This window comes from Cupressus sempervirens, chromosome 7, assembly GCF_028749045.1.
Source record: "Cupressus sempervirens isolate cs-2001-9-10 chromosome 7, ASM2874904v1, whole genome shotgun sequence".
NCBI lineage: Eukaryota > Viridiplantae > Streptophyta > Pinopsida > Cupressales > Cupressaceae > Cupressus > Cupressus sempervirens.
This window is the reverse complement of record NC_143124.1, coordinates 482,320,133-482,345,667: the sequence shown is the minus strand read 5'-3', so window position 1 is coordinate 482,345,667 and position 25,535 is coordinate 482,320,133.

Genomic DNA, 25,535 nt, shown 5'->3' with positions numbered 1-25,535 from the left:
GAAAGTTTTAAATTTTTTTGGTTACAGAGGTTACAATTTTATATGGTTTTTTTCATACTAGGGTTCATTTTTTGTGACTCTATAGCCCAATGGATTGCGTAAGGCCATTGGTACATGCTCAGTAGGAACACATACATTGGTACATTTTTCATTTTGGCCTCCCCCCTCCTTTTGTTCTAGTGTTGCCATCCTTACAAAATCCTCAGGGTGATAATCATGTCCTACATACTATTGCATTATTCATAAATTTCCATGCAAACATAAAAGGGATACGTAAAAACTTTGGTTATAGGTTCTTTTCTTTTATATCCCTAAATCTTTAATTTCTTCATATTATGTGTCAATATCTTTATGAGTATTTCAAGTTGTGAAGGTGCAAAATCCTTTCAATCACCTTATTGCTCTAGTTTGTGATCTAACTATTGTAAGGGGTGCAAGGATGTGAAATACTTAAGATAACAGTCATTAAAACTTTATAGTTGTTAGGGCTAACTATTAAGTCAAGGTCATGAATGAGAGATTCAATGGGAATTGCATGGTTGTAGTAGGTTTCTAGCTAACTGTTTTAAGTTACAAAGATGTGAAAGTCAATATCCTCAGTTAAGATTCATATCTTTCACTGCATCACAAGGAGTTAGGAGTGGGACCTAGTGGTAATGACATAGCATTGGACAAGTGTTAACATTCTAGGAAATCTCAAAGAATCAAAGGAGAAAAGACCTCAAAGGCTGGTGATCAATCATAGTCATTCATCAAAAGGAAATCAATGTTGGTCAATTTCCCTCTTCTCAAAGATGCATGAAGAATAGCTAAGGTGAGAAATAAATGAGATGACACATGTACTATTCACCAAAAGGGAAAAGTCAGTGTTATCACATGATCACAAGTGATTAGAGAAACTCTAATTTCTAAGTTGTGAAGGTGCAAAAGATAGTAGCAATTAAGTCAAATGGTTATTGCATCATCACAAATGGTTAAGGGTAATCCAAGGTTAAGGTGGCAAAGTAGTGAATTGTATTGTCATAGATTTACAGGATTAAGAAATGAGTTAAGGATTCAAGTTGTGAGGTTGTGAGGACATAAAATAGTTAACATTAAAGGGTTATCACAACATCGTAAGGTTTCATTTGCAGTTAGGGTCTTTACTTATGAAGCTATAAAGAAAAATGGTGGTCAATAAAAATAATGATTGCAACATCGTATGATTAAAAAGGGCTTTGTATATGGTGGTTTCAAAGAAATAAAACAATTAATATCTAAGGTCTTCATAACATCATAGGTAATGGAGATATTAAGTACTAAACCACTATGAAGATGCAAGCTAGTAAGTTTCATGATCGTCATAAGATGACATGGGTTAATGAATGTAAATGATGGACAACTATAAAGTAGCAATAAAGCATAGAATCAAGATGCCATAGTTTCACAAAGCCATGTAGTCAAAGAAGGAAAACCACACCAAAGAAGCAAATGAGACCAAGAGCATCATCCTAGGATTGACACGATAGTTAGGAGAAAAAAGGGAATGATCTAGTAGACCACTTCAAAGATATGGGGCCATGTGGTGAGGTGGACTATTGAATTCAATTGACTTAATGATACAACTAACCTAGTGTTATTGTGAATGCTATCAAGCAACTAATCAATGGTCAATAAATCATTTGATCACCTACAACCACCTTTTGGTGTTCCTAATGCCTAACAAATGGAAGTTTAATTCTAATGCCACCATGGTTATCCATACTGATTAGAGAAATTTCAGCCATTGTTTATGTCTCTTCAAGGCCTGAGTTGCATGTAGAGATCACATTTTTTTAGTGTTGGGATGGTGCATCTAATTAGATATTTCTCTTATCAATAGTTATTTCACTTCTACAAGTTAAACTTAGTGGTTGAAATTAGGGTTTTAGCAACATATTTGAGTTCTGCCTAAACTCTATAAAAGGTAGTTGTAAATATGTTTTAAGGGTTCTTCTTGATTTTGTTATATTTACTTGTAGTAGCCTTGCAATATACAATTGTATTCCTCGCCTTTCATTAATGAAATAGTTGGTTTCTTACCACTTCTTGTCATTCACTAGTTAGTGCATCTATCTTGCCTCTCCTTGAAAGTTTCTTTTATTTTTCTCCCAATTCTACATGTTGTGTTTGATCTATTGATAAAGGTTGTATTGTGAAGATTTATTCATTTCAATGTTCTTATTAGTTTATGAAATTCATGTGATTATTTGGGAGTATAATAGAGGTAGGACATATGTATTTGGGCTTTTCATTGATGTATTGTGCATATAAGGGTAGAGTTGTAACAATTTCAATTAAGTGCATCACTCCCTTTCCTTTTCAGCAATTTACTTTCATGCATCTCCTTATCCCTTTCCCCCTCAATTAGTAGTTAGGGGCATCATTTTTTTAAGTAAGTTAGTCTTCTCTAGAGACTCAATGTCATATTTCAAGTGCCATAGCTTGGAGATTGTTTCCATGTTTCGCAAGGTTTCCTTTAGGTCAAACTTCAGGAAAGAGTGAAAACTTTTGTGACAACAACAACCATAAATTCTAAGGAAAACACTTTAGTGACACATGATCTCATTAGGACTTTTTGAAGCACAATGTAGTGAGAACTAAAGGACTAGATCTAATGTTATCTGACATGATACTAGACTATGTATAATGGGACTAACTAACAATGATTACTAGGCACTAACAAAGGATGAGTTGATGACCATTGATTCATATGGGGGGATAGTATGTACAATGAAACTGACTAAGATATTTATAATGGGATATTTATAATGACTAACATATCCAATGGTCTGGATATGTTTGTGTTATGTACAAGGGATAGTGAGGATATGTTTGTGTTATGTATAGGGGATAGTGAGAATATGTTTGTGCTATGTACATGGGGTGGATTTGTATAGTACATATTTTGAGGGTGAAGGATAGTGTGACACATTTGTGTTAATCTAAGATTGGTTTTGACAAGTGAGTGTCTATACACTTAAGTGATTTACTTAGTTCATGTCAAACAAGTAAAATATGTCAAGCACAACATATAAGATAGAACAAGTCAAGTAAATAGTGAGTATCAAGCCACTCAAGTACTGAGTCACTAAGATGCCAAGTAGATAATATGTGTTGAGTAAGTAGTACATGTTGAGTCATTTATATGCCGAGTGATTGAATTAAAGTTACAGTTAGTGTCAAGCACTAGGGACTTCAAATGTTGAGTACCATAGTTTTGAAATAGTTTTTTGTATTGGCACAAACTACTATGTAAATTCATTTTATGTTGACTTAAGGATTGATTTACGATCTTTTGTTGATAATGATGAATCTTAATTGTGAATCCCTATGTATTACATGCATCGAATCAATAAAAAGGAAGGTTAAAGTGGCAATATGGGGGAATCATAGCCATTGGTTCATACCTAATCTTAAGTCACCTAGGTCTTCTTAAGGAGGACAAACCCTAAATGTTCTAAGTGTAGAGGAGAGTTTGTATGCACAAATAGGGCATTCATATTGTCTAAGGTATTATAATTTGAGTTTCATCGTAGAATTAGTTAAAGGATAACAAAGGAAAGGAAATAGTGGACAATAGAGAGACACTTGATTAGAAAGGATCAAGTATACATTAGTATAGAGGTGATCTAACAACAAGCAATAGAGTGTTAATTGTAGGATCATTGCTAAGACATTCCAATAGGTGAATTAGTAAAATCTCTTAACAAAGTAGTCCTAACAAGCTATATTGAAATCCTTTAACAAGGTGCTTGCTTAATTATGAATTCAAGTCCTTTAATTAGGCACACTTCTATCAGGGTTTTGAAATCCTTTAATAAGGTAAGACCTAATAGTCCTTGCAAGATTTTAATAGGGTAGACCTTTCAGAGGGTAGATCATGTTTTGTCATCAAACATTGTAACCTTCATTAAATACACTTCATTACTATGGTAATGAAGATTTGTGGGTGTCATCCCCATCCCAATTTTACCTTCTCATTAGAGGGTTTCTAGGTAATAGTATCTTGTGTCATACATGTGTGAATGCTTACTTGTTTATGTACTTTAGATGTATATGTGTTATATTGTATTTCAGTTTACTTCTTGAATTTTGAGATGGATGTATGGTGAATTTTTTTATGGGTAAAATTTTCAAGCATTGATTCACCCACCCCCCACCCCCCCTTTCTTAGAGTTTACCTTTCCTATTTTAATTCCAACAATTGGTATCAAAGACATCTAGGAAATAGAAGTCTACAAGTTGGAAAAGATTATTGAGAATCAAGTGATTAAAATACTACTAATTCTACATCAGTTGAATGAAGCAAGAGATGATCTAAAGAAATCATTGAGAAGAAGGAAGGAAATTTATATTGAAGAGAATGACACACAATATCAAGAGATGGACACTACTAAACTATTTGCAAATGAAAAATCCAATGAATTTGATGTAGTATTTGCAGATCTAATGGAGAAGAATAGTACACTAGTTGAAGAGATCAAAATTCTAAAGAAAGAGTAGGAATCAAAAGCCATATTGCTATGTGAGATGACTAACCAAAAAAGGAAAGTTATGGAAGACAAAATAATGATTGAAGATGATAAAAGAGTTTTGACTAGAAGACTAGAAGAGAAATCATCAAAGATAAATAGGGTTGCTAACATGCAACTGGAGATAATGAATCAATTCATGATTGCTAATCATTAAATAAATAGTAAAGACATTGAGATCACAACACTAAAGTTGTAAAATGAATAGTTGAGCAATGATCTACAAAGGGAAAAAGAGTTTGTTGAAAGCTTCAATAAACCTAGTGAATCCATCAAGTACTTTGAACAATTGATGAGATCCCGTAGATCTAGCAATGACACTTTTGGATTGGGATATAATAGTAGTAAAGAAGGAGAATCATCCAACAGAGCTAAAAATAGAAGTGACAAAGCCAAGAACTCCAAATGTACTTGTTATAATTGTGGTAAGATAGCTCATACTGGTAATGTTTGTAGGAGCAAGACTATAAATCTGAATTTTAAGTAGAAGAACATGGGAAACTACCACAAGTGTAATAAACAAGTTCATCAGGCACATGAATGTAGAACCAAGACCATGCATAGTCAAAGATTTGAAGGAAACTACTATAACTATTAGAAGTATGGACATAGAGCTTTTGAATGTAGATCCAAACTCAAGTGGTCATTAAACAAGTAGAGAAAGGGGGAAAAAAATGGAAACTCTTAAATTGGGATTATAATACAAGGTATAGTTGTTACTACCATCAAGAGTATGGATATATTCCTAAGAATTGTATTGCAATAGATTTCAGAAGTGATTACAAAAGGTGGTTGAGTCAAACCATATGTTTTAGTTATTTTAAGATTGGTCACATAAGATGAAATTTTCCAACAAGGTCAAAGTAACCAAGTTGTGAGTTCAATAAAGGAAAAGGAAAGACAAATATTGAGAATGTCAGAGATAAGATGAACAAGACATGGAGGAGAAAGGAAGATTGCAACACATCATGTGTAGATGGGATAACTTAACCCAATTGGTTAGGCAATCACACCTCCTCAAATTAAGAAATCAAGAGATATGTGGGACTAATATTTAAAAGGATAAATAATAAATTAGTTCCAAGGATTTAGTTTTGAAAAGATTACATATGCATGAATAAAGATGCAAAGTGTTGTTAGGAATCAAGAATAGATCTTTAAGTTTTTATCAGTATTTATCTTACTGCTAAGCTAGAAAAGTTGTTAGTGAAGGTTGAGCTCGTTGTGGTTGTCATGTGTATCTAAAAGAAAATGGATTCTAGGTGAGCCATAAATTCAATTGAATCTAAGCTTACAACTATGTAGGAACTTAGCATTAAATGTAGTATTTTAAGGGCTATTGATCAATTTCTACTCATTTGACATCATTCAAATTTGATGTAGAGAAAGATTGCTTAAGGTGATCTAAAGAAATTGAATTAAGCATTTGTAAGAGATATAAAACATTGTTTGATACCATTCCAGCAAGATTCACAAGGTATTTATCATGTACTGAGCTATGGAGTTTTAAATTTTGCAAACCTTAGTTTAAAGTAATGGCATCTAGTTCTTCAATACCCAAGATTGTAGAGGGAAAAGTGGTTTTAAATGTGCAATTGATAAGAAATGAAATTGAACAACCTACTTTTAGGGCTATCCCAGATATAGCTTACAAAAAGAATATGTTCGGTGCATTATCTATGATACCACCGCAAGTTTTGATGATACAAGATGTTAGAAACTGTTGTATATGCAAAATTGGAAGTATAGGTGATATGGAAATCAAGGAGACATGTGGAAAAGTATGTGAGAATGGAGCATTGGAGGAAGAATTTAAAGTTGTTGAGAAGAAAGCATTAACCTGTGCCCTAGATTTCCCCAACCTATTCAAAATAAAGTGGATACAAATTATTTTGAGTAGAATTTAGGACAAATCTATATGGCTAGAGAGTGGAATAGTAAAAATGACCAAGAAGATTGTATACAGAGTCACAAGCTATCCAACCCTAGATTAGCCCAAGACAATGAGAAGTAAAGCTAAAGAATTAATTGAAAGAAATATAGGGGTTATGCAGAATAAATGAGGGATGAAAATTGATACAACCACAAATCCCTAATAGATTTTGCAGTAAGGATTATAACACATAAGTTCTAGCATTCTAGTAGATTAAATAGTTTACCTTGCATTGTAGTTGACGTGGGTTACAAAATAGTGAAGAAGGATCATACTTATGATCTTGTTGAGTTGTAGTTGCAAAAATTGATTAAGAATTTGGGAGCTATCAGTAAAAACAAAAGTGCACAATGTAAATTTGAATCCATTCATGTATGCATTTTATTTTATGTATATAATACATTTCCCATATTTGGTTAAGTTGCATGGAAAGTAAATAGACCTAGTGTAGTTCAAACAGGTGAATTTATTGAGCAAGTAGGTTATAACTTTCAATATGCCATAACAAGTTATTTTGAAGATTTCAAACAATCAATGAAGAAAATACTGAAGATACCAGTCTCACTATGGAGAAACATTTTGATGACGTTTGCTTCCTAGTTGACACTGGCTTCACATATGTTTAGGCAAAAATTCCTAGAGTGTGATGGCTAAGGCCATTAGGATATGAAATAAATGATGGTGAGGCCTCTACAACAATCATAGCATTACTTGCAGAAGAAGTGGACAAATAAGTCACAACATTTGGAAACTATGACATGGCAAAATCAAAGATTACAATGGAATTGAAGACTAGCTCAATCATCAGGAAGAAGAATAAACTAGTTAAGAAGTTGAAAAATATATTTAGTGAAGGAGTAGAGGAAGAGGAAGAGGAAGATGATGAAGAAGAAGATGAAACACAAGCTTAATGACCATTATCATTAATACAAGGTTAGGGAGAAGACCAACAAGAAGAAGTAGAAATTGTAGAAGGTGCCAAGGAAGAAGAAGCCAATGAAGCACCTACATCTACTAAGAAGAAAAAGTGAAAAGAAAAGACACAAGTAGTGAATAAACTAAAGAAGGTTGCTAAACCTACTCATCCTAAGAATATAACATCTACCAGAAGGGCTAGCTCTAGATTCACTACACAAAAGGCTAAAGAAGTAGCTAAGCCTAAGGAGAAGAAATTTGAAGCTTAGAAGAGACCAAAGAGGAAATATGTTTCTCTAGTTGAATCTGATGAAGAGAAGATTGAATTGGAATGACAATAGCCAATTTCAAGTGGTAAGTAATAATCCCTCTTCAAATTGAGACAATCTATGTGAAAATCTTAGGAACAATGTTGATTTATCAAAATTCTCTCATATTGAGCTTGAAATCTTGGGAAGATTGAAAAGAACCAAGTTGAGGAGGTAGTATATGTCATGATGGAAATATTAAAAAATACTCCTCTAGAACTTCCCAACTTCATGCCTAAAAGCTTGTATGATAGAGTTGAGCAAAAGTGGCATTATTGTTTAGACACCGAGAAACAAATTAGGGAGATAACTCTCGCCCAAGTTATTCCATAAGTTAGTAAGGTTGACATGAATAAAGTCATTAAGAGGTATGTTGTAATATTTGTGCCAAAATATAGGGCATTCTGTATACTAAAAAACAATATTGAGGATGTTATATAGAAGTCTAAGAAAATATAGAAAATTGTTAACCTCATAATGGTTTTTGACACTTGAGTGCCAATACACTTACCTACTTTCTATATTGGAGCTAAGTACACCATGCATGTTGAGCAATGACAAATGTTGAGTTAGGAAAGACTTCAGATGCCGAGTGAAGATCAGATACCGAGTGTTAACAAGTGCCGAGTAACAGAAGATGTCGAGTGTTAACAAGTGCCGAGTAACATAAGATGCTGAGTGTTAACAAGTGCCGAGTAACATAAGATGCCGAGTGTTAACAAGTGCTGAGTAACATAAGATGCTGAGTGATACAATTTTTTTTAGGTGCCGAGCTATACAGGAAACAGCATGTGCCGAGTATCAACAATACTTTAGGAGTCGAGTAACTCAGAATATCAGCATAAGAGTTCGTAATTGCACAAACTATGATGCTAACAGTTTTTGCAGCTGACATAAGGTAAATCTCGAAGGATTTAATGATAAGATCAAATCTTTTATTTTTCCCATGCAATCTACATGCAGCCAATAAGAAAAATGATGAAGGCATGCAACCAATAGAAGAAGTGCAAATAATAAGCGAAAAATAAAGATTGAATATGGATCGTAGATCCATACCTAACCCTAAATTCTCAAATGTCTTTATAAGGAAGACAAAATTTCATTGAAAAGGAGTGAGTGGACATACAAGGGTGCACAAGGAAATCTATTTTTAGAAGCAAGGGTTATCAGATCTCAAAAGGATCAAGATCAAAGAAAGTGGAACAAGTGCCTGCATTCAGCAATCAAGGATTGTAATCTATCACGTTCATTATACCTAATACTTTCTAGCAATTGTATTAGAATGAAAATCCTATGGTGATAGGTTAGCTTAACAACTACTTCGTAGATCCTTTAATTAGGTGATGAAATCCTTTAACAAGGTGACACTTCATGTAAAGTGTTTGAAAAGCCTCTAACTAGATCACTATTAATACAGTGTAAAGCCTTTAACAGGGCAAACCATCAGAAGTGGTTGAACAATATTGCTGCAATAATTTTTGTGGGTATCATCCCCACCCCAGTTTTACCTTCTTATTCCTGGAGGGTTTCCAGCTCACCAAACACCAGTTTTATGAGTTGTTGATGCATGTATTGGTTTCATGTTTACTTGATGTATTTACATGAATGCAATTTACTTTCAATTAAAAGTTTTATTGGTTAAAGTGTGATACTTCTAAATCACCCCCCCCCCCCCCCCCCCACCTCTCATAAGTATTCTTTCCATATTTAAATATTCCAACAATTGGTATTAGAGCATCCAGATTCTCACAAGGAAAAGCCTAACAGCTTGGAGGAAAAGATCTAAAGATGGAAGCTTTCAAACTTGGAAAGATAATTGAAAATCAGGTGATAGATGTGCAACTTGCTCTGCTTAGCTTGGAGGAATTTAGAAACAAGTTGAGAAACTCATTAAAAAAAAGGAAGGATCTAGCCATAGCTGAAAATGATATACACTACAAGGAGATTGATACCACCAACATATTTTCCAATGGAGATACTAAAGAGTTTGATGCAGCAATAGCAGAACTGATGGAGAAAAATAAAGTTCAACCAGATGAGATAAGATCTCTCAAGATAGAACATGAGTCATAGGCCATAATGATATGTGAAATCACTGAACACAAGAAAATAGTAGTTGAAGATAAAGTTATGATGGAAAATGACAAAAGAAACCTTGCAAACATACTTAAAGAAAAATGTATTGAATTGACAAGGATGTCAAACATGCAGATGGATACACTTGCCCAACTGATGAACCTTCATCATGTACTCAATATGAAAGATATTGAGATCTCTACTTTAAAGATGCAAAATGAACAAATGCAAAATGAATTAAATAGAGAAAAAGAGGTAGCAGTGAACCTCAACAAGTCAAGTGAAGCTATCAAGTATTTTGAACAGTTTTTGAAATTCCCAAAATTTGCCCATGATACATCAGGACTAGGATACAATAGCACTGAAGTTTGGGAATCATCAAAGAGTGCTGAACAAAGAAGTGATAAAGGTAAGAATTCAAAACCCACTTGTCATCACTATAATAAGAAGGGGCATACAACAAATGTGTGCAGGAGTAGAAGATTCAATCAATCAAACACACCCAAAAATAAGAGTTTCTATCACAAGTGCAACATGCAAGGACATATGACACAAAATTGCAGATCCAATGTCACAAGGACTCAGAGATTTGATGGACATTTTTATAATTGCAAAAAGTATGGACATAGGGCATTTGAGTGTAGATCAAAACCTATGTGGACATCAAACAAACCAGAAAAAATAGAAGGGAATGAAAGTCATTATCATTGGGATTACAATACCAGGTATAGTTGTCATTATTGTCAAGAATATGGACATATACCACAGAACTACATAAGAACACATTTCAGAGGAAACTACAAAAGATGGTTGAATTAAAATACATTTTTTAGTTGTTTGAAAATTGGTCATATCATCAGAAACTGTCCTACAAGATCAAAGGCATCCAAGACTGAAGAAAACAAGGGAAAAGGAAAAATTGATGTCGAAAAGATAAGAAGGCAAATGAATAAGACTTGGAAAAGGAAAGATGAGTGCAACACATCAGGTGGAGGGATCACTTCACCCAATGGGTCAAGTGATCACACCTCATCAAACTAAGCATAAGAAGTATATTGGATTGATATATAAAGCTATATCTCACATTAGTCTCAAGACAAAGAAGCCATGCTAAGTATAAATCTGCATGAAATAAGATGTCAAGACAAAATCTAAATGTTGTTGCCTAAATATCTTTGGATGCTGACTTAAATTCCAACACATGCTGAGATCCTACTAGTGAGTGAGCTGATAACTGATGCCAAGTTGGTTAAATCCAATGGAAGCCGAGTAAAAGTGGAAATATAGTGCAAGCTGAGTTGGCGGTTGAGCATTTAATGAGATAGAAATAGGGTATATTATCGTAATTTCAATCAATTTTACTGATCATGATCAAAGAGAAAAGAAGAAAAAAGAGAGATGAGCAACTTCATAGCAAGAATCTAGTGTTTCAAGTAGATTTCAACCTCATTCAACATGTTTTTCATTGATCTCAAGGTATTTTCATTTGTGCTGAGCTACGCAGTTTCGTATCTTTTTATTGTAAAAGCCCTAGTTTGCATAAATGGCATCAAGTTCGAAGAAAACTAGGGATAAAGAAATATTTGAAGTTCAGTTAGTTCCAAATGAGATCAAGCAACCCAATTTTTGACCCATTCCCGAAGTTGCCTACAAAAATGACCCAGTCGGTGCTCTCTCCCAAATTCCCCCAAAAGTTGTAATGGTCCAAGATGTGAGAAAGTGTTACAACTGTAAGATAGGTTCCCTAGGAGACATGGAAATAAGACAAGCTTATGAGAAATTGTGTGTAGATGGAGTCTTAAAAGATGAATTCAAAATCATTGAAAGAAAGGGTTTAACCTGAGTTTTGAGCCTTCCCACCGTATTCAAAACAGAATGGGTTAGACTTGTGCTGAGCAAAATTCATGGTGGAAATTTGTGGTTAGAAGATACTCCCATCAAATTAACAAAAGAAATCATACATAGAGTAATAGGGTACCCAACCCTAGATCAGTTCAAAACTTTGAGAAGTGAATCAAAGTAGGTTATTGAAAAGAACACTAGTGCCCAATGGAACAAAAGAGGAATGACAATCCACACCATACATGATCCTCTAGTTGAGTTTGTTGTTAGAGTCATCGCCCATAAATTCTACCGATCCAGTAGACTCAACAGTGTACCATGTATTGTAGTAGATGTAGGCTACAAATTGGTGAAAAAAGATCATACTTATGATCTTGCAGAATTGCAACTATAGAAGATCAATGAAAACCTAGCTACCATAAGAAGAACAAAGGGCACTCAATGCAAATTTGGAACAATCCTAGTTTGCATATTCTTTTATGTTCAAAATGAGTTTCCTTCTTTTGGAAAAGTGGCATGGAGGAATGACAGAACCATCATTGCCCAAATTAATGAATATATAGATCAAATGGGAGAAAATTTTGATACCTTGATGACAAGCTATTTTTAGGATTTCAAGAAATCCATGAAGCAAAGATCAAGGATACCAGTTTCCTTAGTGGAAAAATGTACTAATGATATATGTTTCTTAGTTGACATTGATTTTACCTATATTCAAGCAGTAATACCAAGGGTAAGATGGCTAAGGCCATTTGGATATGAAATTAATATTGATGAGGCATCTGTAGTAATAATTGCATTATTGGCAGAAGAAACAGATAAAAGTGCTCCACATTTTGGCACTTATGATGTGGTAAGATCAAAGATAAACATGGAATTAAAAACTGCTTCCACATTGAAGTAAAAAGACAAATTATTAAAGAAGATTAAGAAGAAATTTGGTAAAGAGATTGAGGCTGAAGCAGAAGAAGAAGAAGATGACAATGATGATGAAGATGAGAAAGAACAAGGGCCAATGGAATTAACTCAAGGTCTTGGAGAAGACAAGGAGGAAGGAGCAGAGGAAGAGGAAACCAAGGAAGCACCAACTGAAGATGAGCCAAAGAAAAGAAAGGCAACAGAATAGCCTTCAGCTAAGCTCAAATCAAAGAAAGCTGCCACACCATCACCTCAAAAACCAACAACACAAGTAGCAACAAGGGCCTCCAATCAAAATTCCAAAGAGGAAGTTACAAAGAAGAAACAAATCAAGGAAACATAGGAAGAGGTTAGGAAAAGAAGAAGATATGTTGCTCAACCTGACACTGATGAAGAAGACCAATCTAAAAACGTAAGCCACTCTTCAGTTGATACATTATGTAAAAAGATTGGAATTGGTGAGTTAAGTAATTTAAATAAAGTTGATTTCAATAAATTTACTAAAGAAGAACAGAATAAGATAGAAGAAATAGTTTATGGAATGATGGCACAGTTCAAGTACACTCCACTTGAATTAGATGGACAATTGCCAAAAGAACTGTAAAAAATTGTAGAATACATATGGCATTTCTGTTTGAAAATGGAGAAGGAGATGAGGGAATCAACCCTAGCAAGTGTATTGCTTGATTTGACTAAGGAAAAAGTAAAGAATGCAGTCAAAGGGCACAATAATAGGTTTACACCTAAATACAGGGCATTCTTCATACTCCAAAATAGGATGGAAGAAATTGTTCAAAGAACAATGAAATCATGCAAAAACTTGTACAAAAAGATTGAAGATTTTCTTGAAGAAGAATACAAGGAAGAAGCTATTGTACCAATAGGGGAGAGGAGAAAAAGGAAAGAAGATGAAGAAAAGAAAAGAGAAGAAGAAAGGAAAGAAGAAGAAAAAAAGAAAAGAAAAGCGAAGAAGGAAGAAGAAAAGAAAGATGGAGAGGAGGAAGAGACACAAAAATAGGATATAATGGGAAAAACTGAGCAAGAGCAGCAACCAGATCAGAGTGTGCAAGAAACACAATTGCCACCTCCTAGCCCTCCTCAAGCATCCATCTCACCTGCAGATACTATAACTATTATTGATGTTCTTGATACTTCTGGTCAAAATATCAATCCATTAACTGTAGAAGATGTTAAAAGAATTCTTGACCAATCTACCCAACAAGCAATATTATGTGCAGATCCAGTATTGGTTAGTATGGATGAATTGTAGAAACTAGTAGAAAGTACAGCCAAAGATAAGGTGAATCCACAAGAACCACCTTCTATCATCTCTACAACTACTAGTAGTCAATTTCAAATGCCAACAAGCATAGTTGATGCTGCAACACAGAAGCCAAGTGCAGCTGTAGAAAAAGGAACAGAACAAACATGACAGACTATTACATCTAATCCTACAGCACAAACACAAGATGCACTTCCCAATATTACAATAATTGATCATGGTAGATAGAAGGAGGAGGAAACAGTGAAAACTCCTAAAGAATAGGAGGAAATACAAACATTAATAGATTTTCCTACCTTGAGAACTCCTTTACACCAGCCATTGCAAATATCTGTACCAACATCTAGTACTACCAGAGTTGCAAGGGTACTTCACTATGGAGAACCTGAATTAGATGAGGAGATAGTCATACCAGGCTATGACTCAAAAATAATAACCATTGATCAAATCAATGAGGTGCAGGAAGCACTGAATAGGAGGAAAAGACAGGAGATACTCAGGAAGGAGTATAAACAAAAGCAAACACTCTATGAAATTAAGGACATCTTTATGGATTCCTTCAATTTGTAATCACTAGATGAGTCAAAGCATATCATGGAGCAATTATTAGATATTATTGACCAGGTGACAAACGAAGATCTAGAAACAAATGCAAAACTTATGGAATGGCCAGAGAGAAAATTCCAAGGAAAAGTAAATGAACAAATATCAAGTCAAATTGCACTTTCACAGGTTGAATTAGCAAAGCTCATTAACAAAGTGAAAAAGGTACTTGAGAATATATTCTCATTGTACAAAAAGCTGTGTGATTTTTTGTACTTCACACAAGAGACAAGCCAAAAGATACTGAGCCTGGAAAGAAATTTAAACATTTCAAGCATGCAACTACCAAATGATCCAGCTCAAAGTGAGAAACATTTTGTTCAATCGCTTCACACTCACAAAGAAATAGCTATATTAACAATAGATGAGGCTAATATCAAGGCCAAACTAATACAGCTCTAGTCTTCCATTACCCCACATTTAGAATTACTCCATAAAGAGAAAGTATATGCTGAAACTATTCTCAACAAAGACCCAAATCTTTCTACTTCAGAAGGACTTATTCATCTTTTTGTCGAGACTGCCATCCAACATAAGTCAGTGGAAATTGCTTTGAATAATTGAGATGCAGCTCTTAGGATGATTATGGAAGTAAACAACACATTTTTGGCTAAATATGGTCTTAACCCTTAAACATTCTTTGACATAAGTGTTAAAAAATGGCGAGAAAAGAGACATAATAGGGGGAGATACATATATTATGAGATGAATTAATAGGGAGAAAAGATACAAAGGAGGAACTTGATATACAAATAAGGCATAATCAACTCAGGGGGAGTTACAAAATTTTTGAGGTATATATTGTAAGATTGTTAGTTACAAATTTTGATCAAGTTTTCTTTAAACTTTGTATATACCAATCAGATTAGTAAATGTACTCATAAGGTTAGTTAAGTGTTTTGTCACTCATGTCAAAGGGGGAGATTGTTAACCTCATAATGGTTTTTGACACTTGAGTGCCAATACACTTACCTACTTTCTATATTGGAGCTGAGTACACCATGCATGTCGAGCAACAACAAATGCCGAGTTAGGAAAGACTTTAGATGCCAAGTGAAGATTAGATACCAAGTGTTAACAAGTGTCGAGTAACATAAGATGCCGAGTGTTAACAAGTGCCAAGTAACATAAGATGTTGAGTGTTAACAAGTGCCGAGTAACATAAGATGCCTTATTTTTTTAACAAGTGCCGAGTAACATAAGATGTCGAGTGATACAGTTTTTTTTAGGTGTCGAGCTATCTAGGAAACAACATGTGCCAAGTATCAACAATAATTTAGGAGTAAGTAACTCAGTATATTAGCATAAGAGTTTGTAATTGCACAAACTATGATGCAAATAGTTTTTGCAGCCGACATAAGGTAAATCTCAAAGGATTTAATGATAAGATTGAATCTTTTATTTTTCACATGCAATCGCAGCCAATAAGAAAAATGATGAAGGCATGCAACCAATAGAAGAAGTGCAAATAATAAGTAGAAAATGAAGATTGAATATTGATCGTAGATCCATACCTAACCCTAAATTCTCAAATGTCTTTATAAGGAAGATGAAATTTCATTGAAAAGGAGTGAGTGGACATACAAGGGCGCACAAGGAAATCTATTTTCAGAAGTGAGGGTTATCAGATCACAAAAGGATCAAGATCAGAGAAAGCGGAACAGGTGCCCACATTTAGCAATCAAGGATTGTAATCTATCAGGTTCATTATACCTAATACTTTCTAGCAATTGTATTAGAATGAAAATCCTATGGTGATAGGTTAGCTTAACAGCTACTTCGTAGATCCTTTAATTAGGTGGTTAAATCCTTTAACAGGGTGACACTTCATGTAAAGTGTTTGAAAAGCCTCTAACCAGGTCACTATTAATACAGTGTAAAGCCTTTAACAGGGCAGGCCTTTAATAGGGCAAACCATCAGAAGTGGTTGAACAATATTGCTGCAATAATTTTTGTGGGTATCATCTCCACCCCAATTTTACCTTCTTATTCCTGGAGGGTTTTTGGGTTACCAAATTCTAGTGTTATGAGTTGTTGATGCATTTCTTAGTTTCATGTTTACTTGATGTATTTACATGCATGCAATTTACTTTCAGTTAAAATTTTTATTGGTTAAAGTGTGATACTTCTGATTCACCCCCCCTCTCATAAGTATTCTTTCCATATTTGAATATTCCAAAAATTAACATATAGATTGTTAACATCTAGTAAGTTGAGAAAACACCTATTGAGGTAGGTGAGGATGAAGAAGATGACAGTAAACAAGGAAAAATTGAGAAAGGCACATATATAAGCATTGATACCTAGCCACTAGCTAAAAAAGAGAAGCAAACAGAATAGAGTGTACAAGATACACAAGTGCTGACTACCAGTCCTCCATAGGAGATAAATCCAAACACTAAAATTGTCAAAGTTAAGAATGCCTATGAGACTATTGCTTAGAAAACCAATCCCCTTATAGAGATTGATATTAAAAAGATACTTGTTGAGACCACTCTCCATGCCAAAGTATGCGACAACCCTATACTAGTGAGTGTAGATGAAATTTAAAAGAAAGATATAATAATTGTAGGGGAGGAAGTAAAAATACTAGGCACACCTATAGTCACTCCTCAAGTCACAAGAGTACAACCTTCATTACCTATAGTGGTATATCAAAGGAAGGAGATAGTAAGTTCCAATGTTAGTACACTTATGCAAGACACTCTAGTCCCAATGAATATGCATGAAACTAAAAAAGCTAAGGATGAGATGGATAGAGAAGACCAAGTAGAGACACAGGAGAATGAAGGCACTCAAGGAAAAATAGGTCAACTAGATATACTTACACCTCAAACACAAGGCCAAGGTGCAACTAGAACTATAGAGGAAGAGAAGGACAAGACTAAAGAGTTAAGTTTGACATCCAAGCCAAAGGAGCATCTAGAAATTCAAACACTAGCAACATTACCATAATCTGCTACTCCTTCTAGTCAAGCTCCTCATAGTCTGAGCACAAATGCTACACCATTGCAATTTTCAAGGTTGAGTCCTAGCTCATCTAAGGAAGAAGAGGTAACACCATATGGTGATGTTAGCCTAGATGAAGAGACTATATTTCCTAAATTTGAATTGATAGTAATCATAATTTATTAGATGGGTATATTACAAGAGGCCCTAGAAAAGAAGAAAAATAAAGAACTACTCAAAAGGAAGCATAGGCAAAAGCAAGATTTCATTGACATCAAAGAGATTTTCCCAGATGCATTTAGTCTACTGACTCCAAATAAAAACAAGCTCATCATTGAACAATTAACCAATATAGTGGAAAGGGTTAATAACACATACCTAGATACAAATGTAAAACTACTTGAATGGTCTAAAAGGAAGTTCCAAAATAAGGTAAATGAGAAGATATCAAGTTCTATTGCATGAAGATAGGTTGAGCTAGCAACCAAGATAGAGAGTGTGAAGAAGGTAATATAGAATATTTTATCTTTGTAAACCAAATTGTGTAATCCTTCACTCTTCACAAAAGAAATAAGAAATGAGTTTGGAGAGCCATATATAGTTATTTGGCACTATTTTGCCCAAGGCTCCAACTCAAAGTATGAAATACTTCAAGTACCTCTTATAATCCCAGAGTTAGTTAGCACCTCTACAAGTAGATGAAACCAACATTAGGGCTAAATTGATCAATATCTAGTCAACATTGACTCCACACGAGGAGATATTGCATAAGGAACTAGGCTATGTTGAAATTCTTATGTAGAAAGATCTCCATCTTTCTACACTGGAAGGCTTAGTCCACCTTGCTACCGAATTGGCCATCCAAATAAAGTCCTTGGAAGTAGCTTGTGATAATTGGGATGTAGCTCTAGAGATTATACCTAAGGTCCATAAATTTTTTCTAGGAAAACACACTATTAGTGTATAACCCATGTAACATATGTTGAGCACAACATATAAGATAGATCATGTCAAGTAAATAGTGAGTGTTGAGCTACTCAAGTGCCAAGTCACTGAGATGTCAAGTGGATAGTATGTGCTGAGTGATTCAAGTGTTGAGCAAGAAGTGTATGCTGAGTCATTCAAATGTTGAGTGACAACATTGAAGTTAAAGTTAGTGTCAAGCACCAAGATTTTAGATGCTAAGTAACATAGTTTTGACATAGTTGTTTGTGTTGGCACAAACTACTATGTAAACCATTTGAAAGCTGAATTAAGGATTGATTTACGATCTTTTGTTGATATGGATGAATCTTAAGTTTGAATTTCTATGTATTACATGAATCCAATCTGTAGAAGGTAAGGTTTAAGTAGAAATATGGATGAATCACAATAGTTGATTCATACCTAATCCTAGGTCACCTAGGTCTTCTTTAGTAGGATAAACCCTAAATTTTCAAAGTGTGGAGAAGGAGAGTTTGTATTGACAAACAAGAAATTCATGGTGACCAAGGTATTATGATTTCATTTTCATTAAAGGAAAAGTTAGAGGAGAATAGAGGAAAGGATATAGTGGATAGTAGAGAGACATCTTGTCAGAAAGGATCAAGTAAACATTAGTATAGAGGTGATTTAACATCAAGCAATAGATTGCTAATTGCAAGACCATTTCTAAGACATTCTAATAGGTGAATCAATTAAATCTCTTAACAAAGTAGTCCTAATAGGTTGTATTAAAATCCTCTAAAAAAGGTGCTTACTTAATTGTAAGTTAAAGTCCTTTAATTAGGCACACTTCTAATAGGGGTTCAAATCCTTTAATAAGATAAGACCTAATAGCCATTGTAAGCTTTTAATAGGGTAGATCTTTCATGGGGTAGATCATGTTTCATGTTCCAAAATTTTAACCTTCATTAGATACACTTTATTACTAGAGCAGTGAAGGTGTGTGGGTGTCGTCTCCACCCCAATTTTACCTTCTCATTGGAGTGTTTCTAGTTAATCATATATTGTGTCATACATGTATGAATGCTTACTTGTTTACATACTTTAGATGTATATAAATTAAATGGTATTTCAATTTACTTTTTGAATTGTGAGATGGATGTATGGTGAATTTTTTTATGGGTAAAAGTTTGTAGCACTAATTCACCCCCACCTTCCCCCCCCCATCCCCCCCACACCTCAAAGTTTACCTTTCCTATTGTAATTCCAAAAATTTATTGATAAGTATATTAGATAGGTTACATTTGGATGTGTTTATAGTACATTTCATGATTTGGGATGGTATCATACACAGTGGAGCTATAGTACACATGGATCATGATTGAGTACAATTTTTTTTGGAATTTTAGCAAGTATTACATTTTGGACAAGTACATCTTGATCATGTTATTTTGGAACACTATGGGGATATGGGTAAATGGATGATTGGGTCGAGTGACATAGTGGGATGGTATGAATCACTGATACATAATGGAAAGAGAAAATACACATGGCTCCTATTGCTAAGTTTTCACCAAGGTACCTATCTAAGGTACTTGAATTGCCAAGTTTTTACCATTATATTGTATTTTTTTCTTTTTCTTTTTTGTATCATCAGGTGCTTCAATTGCCAAGCTTTCACCATGATGAATTTTATTTTTGTTTGTTCATGATTGATAGGATACATTGAGGGGCTCAACCATAGAAATTCTTGAGATGAACAATTTTGGTGAGGTAGTTGAGAGTTTCACATTCTAGTGTTGATAGATGATATGCTCCTGAGCCAAAAGATGTTGTGACAACATATGGACCAAGCCATGTGGACTCAAATTTGTCCTTCTTCTCTCAATCTACCTGGACTTTCATGTTTTCTATGAGGACCATATCACCTAATTTAAATTTTCATGGGTGAATATTTTTGTTGAAGTTGTGCTTGAGTTGATTTAAATATATTGTTAGGTGGTCATAGGTTTGATGCCTTCTTTCATCTAGTAGATCTAGTTGTGTGAGTCTAGCAATTTGTAGTCCTCATTTGATATTTTTCCTCATAATGATATGCACACGGATGGAAGTTCAACCTCAATAGGTAGGACTACTTTGGTACCATAGACTAGGGAGTATATAGTTATTTCCATGCATGTGTGAAAGTAGGTTCAATAAGCCCATAAGGTCAATTTGATTTGTAGATGCCAATCACAACCACAATCATTGAAAAATATTTTGAGGATTTTGAGTAGGGTTTTTTTAGTTTCCTCAACCTAATCATTACCTTGTGTAAATTATGGGTTGGAGAAATGGTGATGAATGTGGAGGGAAGTGCATAACTCTTCTATATTGAGGTTTCCAAAGTTACCTCTATGTTCTATAAAAATGGTATCATCAATAGTAAAGTGGTGTATAATATGATGGAGGATGAATTTAGATACTTGAACTCTTGTGGTGGTGACAAGTGGAACTACCTCAATCCACTTGGTAAAATAACCTATAGTAATGATGATCCATTTGTAGCCTTTTGAACATAGGGGTGTAATGACTGATGAGGTCAAACCCCTAGCATGCAAATGGCCATGGTGATCTGATAGGTTGGAGATCTTGCTCTAGAACTCATATCAAATTTACATGCTACTAATAGGGTACACATTTTTTGACAAATTTATAGGAATCATGTTCAATAGTAGGCCAATAGAATCCTTCACTTAGTATTTTTTTTGCTAGGACTATGCTACTCATGTGAACACCATAAAGTTTGTAATGTACTTCTATTGAAACCATGGAGACCTCACTTTGGTCTAAACACTTGGAGAGTGTATCATGATATAAACCTCATTAATATAGGGTGTTGGCCATGATAGTGTAGGAGGTGCTCTACAAATGATATTTTGGTATTCATTTTGTCTGAGGTGAGTAGATATGATACCATTTTTAAGATAAAGATGAGTTTTCTGGTACATTTAGGATTGGGGACCAGCCATGATGCATAATTGTGTTGATTCATCATTCTTTTATATGGGCTCATGTAACTTCTTGACTAATAACTCATATTATGTAGCTTACTAAGGAATTTCCAAGAGTGAATCAATGGTGGTCATTGCATTTTCAACCCTATTTTGTAACCTTGGTACCTACATGAATTGGATCTTGCTAAATTATTGCTTTAATTGATTGACCAATTCTTTGTAGGGTAGCAACTTGTCATTGTTTGTTTGGTATTCATCAAGAACATGTTTGATAATTAATTGCAAGTCTCCAAAGACATGTAGCTCTATTATGTTCCATTCAACTGCTATCTTGAGCCCTATGATTAAAGCTTTTGATATGTTATTAGTGCACTAGAATTATATCTTGAATGCTTTAGGAATGTATTCATCTTGAGGGGTAAGCAATAATATTTGTACTACTAAGCCATAGGAGGTATATGATCCATCATATTATCACTGCATCATTGTCCTCCATCTTCTTTTCTTGATCCTACAAATTCTTGTCCATATTTTGCATCAATGTTTCCATCATAGCCTCAATCTTATCAACTCCATTAGAATATGTGGAGGCTATTAGGACCATAGGAAGGGGTTAAATTGTAGATGAAGTATGAATAGGGGCTATAATAGGCTAATGATTGGGCATGTTAGGAAAGAAAGAAATTGAAGGCCTTAGAGATAACTTCCCTTCTTGTATCAAGATATTTTCTACTCTTGTGGCAATCTCATTAGCATTTGGTAAAGTTTCCCTTCCCACATATTGCAAAGTGGTAGCAATATCACTATTGAAGGCTCTAAGGTAATACAAGAATGCATTATCCAGAGAAGGCTTTATTGTAGTGGGTATTATATCCCATGTCTTCTAAAATATATAATAAAAATCTATCATATATTCACGGGGTGCCTTCTTGATGGTTTTTATCTACTCTAAAAGTGATAGGTGATCACTTTTGTCCTCGAAATGCTTGCAAAGTCCTACTCCTAACCCATCCCAATCAATAATAGAGTTATAAGGTAAACCTCTATACCATTGTTGTGTTTTTTCCTTTCAAGGATGAAGCTAGAACCCTAACAGCAACATCATCCTCTACAATACCATGTATACTATAAGTATTTTAAATCTCTTGAATATATTCCATAGGGGAGATGGAAGTTTCATCAGTAAAATCAGGTATACTTTTGAGAACTGACACTTGAATATCATGTCTTTGAGCCAAAAGGAGAGGACTCCCACCATTAAAGGTGGATAATTCATGTGCTCTAGGCTAAGACATATGGAATAATGACCTATTTATATGAAAATATGGCAACCTAGGTTGTGATCTATCAATAGGAGGAGTAGAGAGAGAACTTGTAGGTGTATGTGCCACTATTGCACTCCTAACTAGTGATAGAGACAATCTATTTCTCTTTTTCATAGGGTTTGAAAATGAAAACTTAGTGTCTTGAAAATTACCTCTAGAAGATGTCCTTGTATGAGCTTTGGGCATGAATCATAGAAAATTGGTATAGGAACCAAATATATTCTATGATGAGTTGCCAAGTACTTGAAAATGAACCACTTGAAGGCTTGAAAATATAGAGCAGCACTGTATTCTTAGCACATATTGGAACTTTTCTTCTTTGACACCATTGAACTTATAAAGCTTCAAGAGTTTGTCCCACAAGCCATTCCAAAAACTAGTGCACCCCTTGCCCAAATTTTTTTACCTAAAGAAAACCTTTTGAAACATGGAAACAACCTCCAAGTTGTGGGACTTGAACACTAAAGTTGAGCCTCCAAAGAAGATTGTTTTCCTTTGTTATCAAGATGCACCAAAACAACACTTGAAGAGGAAAAGGGAGGAGAAATACATGAAAGCATCTACCTAATCTATTCTAAGGAGGTGATGCACCAAAATAGAGTGTGCAATCCTATCTCTACCCATACATGCATAGTTAACTATCATGACACCAAAAGATATATAGATTCAAACGTGTTTAACCTATCAATCACATGAAGATCAAAAAACCAAATGAGTGACACAAGGAAGAAGAGTTTCACTATATATCATTCATAGGAAAGATGAGATATTATCATAAAAATTATAGATATTGACACTAAATTGAAGAGAAGCAAAAATATCTTGCATAGTACATCAATGGTTGAAAGAGATCAGGCAGAATATCATGAATAGTTCATAGGAAAAGGGAATTTACAATGTGCACGCAAAAACATGCCAAGGAAAATAGAGAAGATTCGACCCTTCAAAAGATTACAAAATGTGATTTTATAGCTTAAGCATAACTTGGATAGCTTCTACCATAAGGAAAAACTCAACAACCATATTCAAGATGCCAGAGAGCAACCACTACAAATCTGGGAAAGATTTGATCATGGCACACATCTAGACATAGGAGAATTGCTTATTCATTGAGTAGAGCCCTTGATGTGAGAAAAATGGCTGCCATTAATGTTTTGACAAATTAGATGGACTGATAAGAAGCAATGGAGTGTCTCTCTTCATTTATCAAACATGGGGAATGATGAAAGTGGTTGTAGGAGATTGAAAATATTTAACCTACCATCAAAAAGTTGCTTCCTTTCTTATCAACTTTCCATGGCAGCCATAACATTTATCGACTTGGAGTCAATCCCTAGTGGTTTCCATGTGGACAACTCATATTATCATATTTTCCATCATGTGAAGTCTCCCTACTTTGACCATCTCATATGATTGTGGCTTCACCATCTTTTCTTTTAAGTAACAACAAATGCATGGGATTGGGCCAACAAACTATTTTTGCTACTACACAACTTTCCCTTGACATTTCTTACAAATCATCATGACCTTGCAAAGGATATAACTTAACCACACTCACACCATCACTACCTTAACCTAGGGTCAATCTTAACTCACCACAACCCTACAAAACAAGGAAGATCACTTGATTTCAATGCTAACTATGGTTTTTTATTTAATTCATGCATTTGTACAATATAAGGAAAATTGAAAAGTTGTCACTTAAACCCAAGTTAGCCACTCTATCCTTGCAACCATGTACAAACATTGGAATCACACCATTGGGACTTATAGTTTAGTTAAATCTTAACTCACTACAATCGAGTGAAAATAATGCAGTTGCCTCATCACCACTTTAACTCTAGTTGGGTCTTACTCCATCATGACTGTGTGAAACAAAGGGTAATTTTCATAGTCACAACTTAAAATATTTCAAAGCAATAGCATAAAAATAAGGGATGCAAGACTTAGTATTAAAGATATGGCCAGAGTTAAATCATTTCACATAAACCTTTCAAATATCTAAACTTTGAAACCTTAGGTGACTATTGAGTGGCTTATCATTTGAAATCAATTTTTTGGTGGGAGGGCATTTTGGCTAACATTTGTAGCAATTAAGAGGGAATGCAATACTACTATGCATTGACCAGTAACCATAAAACATCCATTGGACTATGGAGCCTTTGAACTCTAGAAACCTATCCATTTCATCACCTTTGTTTCATTCTAAGGCATAAAACATGTCCTTCTACCTCTACAACTATACAAAACTTTTCAAAATTCTCACTTCAAAGGAACAACACCATGTGCACCCTACACATTTTGGAAAATAGGAAAGGATAGAAAGAAATCTACTCTAACTATTTACATAGAACAACAATCATTGGTTTCAAGGCTTAAGATATATTCCATTGATTGGAATAGGAAAGATCTCATCATTAGGTCTACTTAACTAGAAAGCATTAGCCTTCTTTCCATTGATTATCACATAGGGACCCCTTCGTAATGCATCACAATTTGAAAGTCTCCCTAGTTTTTCTCTATCTGTGTCCCATTTCACCACAAGATCACCCTCTTTGAAATCCCTAACCTTAGCCTTCTTGCCAAAGGACCTTTTCATCTACTATTGATGTGTTTCCAAGGTTTGCATTGCTTGATTTCTCTTCTTTTACAACTCCATCAACTTTTCTATCCTTACTATCATAGCATCATCTTCAACTAACTCAAGTTGATGAGCCAATTCAAGAGATATAGGAAGCCTAGCTTCTCTACCATAAACCAACATGAAAGGAGAATTTCCTATGGCTCTCTTAGGTGTTATCCTATCAGCCCATAGAGCTTTTTTAAATTTCTAATAACAACACCTCTGATTATCCTCTATGGTTCTCTTTATTATCCTAATCAGATTCTTGTTGGATGACTTAGCTAATCC